The 6,233-nt window shown below is 49.0% G+C and overlaps 1 protein-coding gene across 3 annotated transcripts in view; it reads left to right on the top strand.

Moving 5' to 3' along the window:
• Window positions 1-5,920: 5,920 nt before the first annotated feature.
• Window positions 5,921-6,233, top strand: part of KDM6B (lysine demethylase 6B) — a 236,655-nt gene continuing 236,342 nt past the window's right edge. For all 3 annotated transcript variants that reach the window (XM_033924256.1, XM_033924261.1, XM_033924253.1), the window contains exon 1: window positions 5,921-6,072. The gene's annotated coding sequence lies outside the window, so the exon portion shown is untranslated. The remainder of the gene's footprint in view (window positions 6,073-6,233) is intronic.

Below are 6,233 nucleotides of genomic sequence, written 5' to 3'. Positions count from 1 at the left end.
TCCTGAAGAAGCTGTTAACAGTTAGTGTCTCGGTGAAGAAGGGCAGGGGAAGTTTCAAGTTTATTTAAATTTGATAAATCGCTTATTACATACTAAGCGGGTAACATTAAAATATAAGATAGATCTAGAGTTCATTATACAGCTTTAAAAGGGGTTAAAAACAAACTGACAGAACAGACAGACTCAGATACATAAGGGAAAGGAAAAGGAAGAGAAGACAGTTACAATATTGATATTTTTCATAATTGGGAAGAAAAGAAAAACCAAATGAGGGAAAAACATATGGGATGGGATTAAGATTGTTAGAAATGAAGTATTTAAACGTTAAATGCATCTCTAAATAGAAAAGTTTTTAAATTATTTTTGAATCTGCTGAGATCTTTAACTTCTCTTATATATAAAGGCAAGGCGTTCCAGGTTAAAGGGGCCATTACAGAATATAAGAAGTATTTCTATTGGATGTGGATATGGAGGGGCCAGAGGAGAGGCTTTGGGCTCAAACCCCACCTTGCTCCTTGCGACGTTATCTTCCACGGCCCCAGGTACATTAGATAGATTGTGAACCCACCAGGACAGACAGGGGAAAATACTTGAAGTACCTGTATGTAAACTGCTTTGAGTGTGGTGGTAAAAACTACAAAAAGGCAGTATACAAGTCTCAATCCCTATTTAAACCACGGCAGTGTCCAAATGGTACAAGACAGCTGTTTGTATTCCACAATTAGCCCCCCCCCCCCAATTAGTTCAACACAGACAATAGAGAGACGAATGCAACTAGGACTTGCTACCTTAAAATTTAAACAATGATGGTTATTGCATTAAAACTTTAAGAAGCTACAGTTGCTTGAGTCTTTTTTGAGGAATAATTCAATTCCAAGCAAATTTCAGGAATGCAAACGTTTGAAGCATCTTTTGAGCCTTTAATGTGTTAGTAGCCTAATATCTTGGCCCAGAGGTGTCTTCCCACATCCTCCTCTCTAGGCCTCTCTCCATCCCTGGGTTGCAATCCTACTTATCCTGTACAGCTGCGCCAGACCCGCAACGGCAGCAACTCAAGAAAGTCAATTGAGCGCACAAGCCCCTCCGCTGCTCCTCTCCATAAGTAGTCCTCTTACTGTGGAAATCTGTCCCTGCCAGAATGAGCTTCTTTTGCTGCAGGGCCAGTGCCACTGGACGGGCAAAGGCGGCCACGGTCTCATTCTTAATCTGTGCCTGCAGGGATTATGGTCTGCAGCAGCAGAGACTGTTCTGTTAGTATGCCGGTGGGTAGTGGAAATGCAAGGGGACTGTGGTGGAAAAGGCTGTGTTTATAAAACTGAAAACCATAGAGAGTGACGACAGATAAAGACCATATGGCTGATCCAATCCCTATCCCTTCCTCTCCCTTAGAGATCCACTGTACCTGTCCCAAGCCTTTATCTCAATCCCGTCCCCAGGAGGCCGTTTCACAAACACACCACCTTTTCTACGAAGTATTTCCCAGATTACTTCTCAGTCTGTTCCCTTTCACTTTTCACCCTATGGTCCTTCATTCTAGAGCTTCCAGTTGAAAGAGACTCGCCTCCTGTACATTTTGGCCACTGATGCATTTCTAACATATCCCCCTTCTGCATCCCTATAGATCTGTGTGTGTGTGGAGTATGGGTGTAGAGAGGAGTACTAAATGGATGTGTTGGGGGTACAGATATCTGTGTGTTGGGGGTACAGATATGGCTGGCCTTTCCGCTGAGGGACTGTATTTATCCACATGGCCCTGCTTTACTGTCCCCCTATGATTTTTTCAAATGAGGCCCCACAACCAGTTTTTGCATGTGGTTCTGCATCTTTGAGCACTTCCCACAAACCACCCCTGGGCAGAGAGGGTTGTTAGGCTCTGGGTATGTGTACTGTGAGTTGATGGGTGGGGAGCTGTTAGGATGTGGATGTTGATATGTATAATGTGGTGCAGTAGCTGGGGTTTTTTTTTAGGTGTAGGAGGTATAGTGTATGTGCCTGAAGTTTGAAAGGAAAGGCTATCAGTGGTGTAGTTCTGAATGCACAGTATGTAATGTATGTGCACAGGTGCTGTGGTGTGGTTCTGAAAGCACAGTATGTAGTGCATGTGCACAAAGGCCGTGGTGTGGCTCTGAATGCACAGTATGTAGTGTATGTGCACATGGTCCATGGTGTGGTTCTGTATGCACAGTGTGTAGTGCATGTGCACAGGGCCCATGGTGTGGTTCAGTATGCACAGGATGTAGTGTATGTGCACAGGGACTGTGGTGTGGTTCTGTATGCCCAGTATGTGCATAGGGGCCGTGGTGTGGTTCTGTATGCACAGTATGTAGTGTATGTGTACAGGGACCGTGGTGTGGTTCTGTATGCACACTATGTGCACAGGGACCGTGGTGTGGTTCTGTATGCACAGTATGTGCACAGGGGCCGTGGTGTGGTTCAGTATGCAAAGGATGTAGTGTATGTGCACAGGGACTGTGGTGTGGTTCTGTACGCACAGTATGTAGTGTATGGGTACAGGGGCCATGGTGTGGTTCTGTATGCACAGTATGTAGTGTATGTGCACAGAGACCGTGGTGTGGTTCTGTATGCACAGTGTGTAGTGTATGTGCACAGGGCCCATGGTGTGGTTCAGTATGCACAGGATGTAGTGTATGTGCACAGGGACTGTGGTGTGGTTCTGTACGCACAGTATGTAATGTTTATGTACAGGGGCCATAGTGTGGTTCTGAATGCACAGTATGTAGTGTATGTGCACAGAGACCGTGGTGTGGTTCTGTATGCCCAGTATGTGCACAGGGGCCGTGGTGTGGTTCTGTATGCACAGTGTGTAGTGTATATGCACAGGGACCGTGGTGTGGATCTGTATGCACAGTGGGTAGTGTATGTGCACAGGGAACGTGGTGTGGTTCTGTATGCACAGTGTGTAGTGTATGTGCACAGGCCCCATGGTGTGGTTCAGTATGCACAGTATGTAGTATATGTGCACAGGGCCCATGGTGTGGTTCAGTATGCACAGGATGTAGTGTATGTGCACAGGGACTGTGGTGTGGTTCTGTACGCACAGTATGTAATGTATGTGTACAGGGGCCATAGTGTGGTTCTGAATACACAGTATGTAGTGTATGTGCACAGGGACTGTGGTGTGGTTCTGTACGCACAGTATGTAGTGTATGTGTACAGGGGCCATGGTGTGGTTCTGTATGCACAGTATGTAGTATATGTGCACAGGGACTATGGTGTGGTTCTGTATGCACAGTATGTGCACAGGGGCCTTGGTGTGGTTCTGTATGCAAAGTGTGTAGTTTATGTGCACAGGGATCGTGGTGTGGATCTATATGCACAGTGGGTAGTGTATGTGCACAGGGACCGTGGTGTGGAACTATATGCACAGTGGGTAGTGTATGTGCACAGGGACCGTGGTGTGGTTCTGTATGCACAGTGTGTAGTGTATGTGCACAGGGACCGTGGTGTGGTTCTGTATGCACAGTGTGTAGTGTATGTGCACAGGGGTCATGGTGTGGTTCTGTATGCACAGTGTGTAGTGTATGTGCATAGAGACTGTGGTGTCGTGGTTCTGTATGCACAGTATATAGTTTATGTGTACATGGGCCATAGTGTGGTTCTGAATGCACAGTATGTAGTGTATGTGCACAGGGACTGTGGTGTGGTTCTGTATGCCCAGTATGTGCACAGGGGCTGTGGTGTGGTTCTGTATGCACAGTATGTAGTGTATGTGTACAGGGGCCATGGTGTGGTTCTGTATGCACAGTATGTGCACAAGGGCCTTGGTGTGGTTCTGTATGCACAGTATGTAGTGTATGTGCACAGGGACCGTGGTGTGGTTCGGTATGCCCAGTATTTGCATAGGGGCCATGGTGTGGTTCTGTATGCCCAGTGGTTCTGTATGCACAGTGTGTAGTGTATGTGCACAGGGGCCTTGGTGTGGTTCTGTATGCACAGTATGTAGTGTATGTGCACAGGGGCCTTGGTGTGGTTCTGTATGCACAGTATGTAGTGTATGTGCACAGGGACCGTGGTGTGGTTCTGTATGCCCAGTATGTGCACAGGGGCTGTGGTGTGGTTCTGTATGCACAGTGTGTAGTGTATGTGCACAGGGGCCGTGGTGTGGTTCTGTATGCATAGTGTGTAGTGTATGTGCACAGGGGCCGTGGTGTAGTTCTGCATGCACAGTGTGTAGTGTATGTGCACAGGGGCCGTGGTGTGGTTCTTTATGCGCAGTATGTAGTGTATGTGTACAGGGGCCGTGGTGTGGATCTGTATGCACAGTGGGTAGTGTATGTGCACAGGGACCGTGGTGTGGTTCTGTATGCACAGTGTATAGTGTATGTGCACAGGGGCCATGGTGTGGTTCTGTATGCACAGTGTGTAGTGTATGTGCACAGGGACTGTGTTGTCGTGGTTCTGTATGCACAGTATATAGTGTATGTGTACATGGGCCATAGTGTGGTTCTGAATGCACAGTATGTAGTGTATGTGCACAGGGACTGTGGTGTGGTTCTGTATGCCCAGTATGTGCACAGGGGCTGTGGTGTGGTTCTGAATGCACAGTATGTAGTGTATGTGCACAGGGGCTGTGGTGTGGTTCTGTATGCACAGTATGTAGTGTATGTGTACAGGGGTCATGGTGTGGTTCTGTATGCACAGTATGTAGTGTATGTGCACAGGGACTGTGGTGTGGTTCTGTATGCCCAGTATGTGCACAGGGGCCGTGGTGTGGTTCTGAATGCACAGTATGTAGTGTATGTGCACAGGGGCTGTGGTGTGGTTCTGTATGCACAGTATGTAGTGTATGTGCACAGGGGCCTTGGTGTGGTTCTGTATGCACAGTATGTAGTGTATGTGCACAGGGACCGTGGTGTGGTTCTGTATGCACAGTATGTAGTGTATGTGCACAGGGACCGTGGTGTGGTTCTGTATGCCCAGTATGTGCACAGGGGCTGTGGTGTGGTTCTGTACGCACAGTATGTAATGTATATGTACAGGGGCCTTGGTGTGGTTCTGTATGCACAGTGTGTAGTGTTTGTGCACAGAGACCGTGGTGTGGTTCTGTATGCACAGTATGTGCACAGGGGCGAGTGAAGTTCAAGAAGAGGGTGTGGTAGTGTATAGTGGAGGAGTGTCCTAGTGGTTAGAGCACTCGGCACCCTGAGGTTATGAGTTTTGATTCCTACTGCAGCTCCTTGTGACTCTGGGCAAGTCACTTAACACTTCATTGCCCCATGTAAACCACACAGCAAAAGTGGCACTATATATCTGTGTGTCTGCAGAGACTATATGAAAAGAGGGGCTGTTAGTATGTGTATTAAATCCTTGTGACCTTGGACAATCAGCTCACCCTCCATTACCTGAGGTACAGATTAGATTGCAAACCCTGTGCAGAGTGGAAGTGAGTGAGGGGAGCGTGCTTTCAAACGGGAAGGAGTTGTTGATCGGTCCCTTTCATGGCCACCTCATCTTGCACTAGTGTGGGGGAGAGTGCCAACATGTGCACCGAGTCTGGGGGTGCTCTTGTGTACTGGCATTCAGTGTGCACGCAGAGGGGTGTGTCTGCAGCGGGGGAGGAGGGGCTTTTCGAGTCCCGGGGTGTAGTGGGGGCACTTAGTGCACGGGGGTGTGTGTGTGTGTAAGGGGGGGGGGGTGTGCCTGCAGCGGGAGGGGAGGGGCTGTTGTTGAACCGAAGCCTGGCTCGCTGGAGCTGTCAGGAGGAGGGTAAGGACCGAAGAGGCGGGGAAAGGAGGGAGAGAGGAGGGTGTTTGTGATGGAAAATCAAACTGCGCAGTTTGAAAACGAGCGAGCGAGCGAGTGTCCCGGCACCCCTAGATGGGGGGGGGGGCTTGCCCTTGCACCGAGCAGGGGGTGGGGGGCGCATGCACGGATGGAGAGGGGGCGAGCAGAAGAAGGATGTGCGAAGCCGTGGGCAGGAAATTTCGCTTTATTTATTGCTCATCAGCAAAAGGACACCACCTTCCAGGTGCAGGAAGCGGAGGAAAGGGAGGGGGGGTGTCATGCCACCTCCCCCCCCCCCGATGCAGGATGAGACACCTCCAGGATAAGGTAAGCCAGGGGATCCCACCCCCCTTTTCAGGCGAAATAAGGATTCATGTCAGTGTAAGCTCTTGAGGGGAGGGGACAGGTGGGAGGGGGGGGGGTTTGCACTTATTTTACGGGTGTTTTCCATCTGCAGTTGACTTTCTTGCTGGCTCTGTTCTCTTTCG

Source organism: Geotrypetes seraphini, chromosome 16 (assembly GCF_902459505.1).
Source record: "Geotrypetes seraphini chromosome 16, aGeoSer1.1, whole genome shotgun sequence".
In the NCBI taxonomy this organism is placed as follows: domain Eukaryota; kingdom Metazoa; phylum Chordata; class Amphibia; order Gymnophiona; family Dermophiidae; genus Geotrypetes; species Geotrypetes seraphini.
This window is presented reverse-complemented; position numbering and strand designations above follow the sequence as displayed.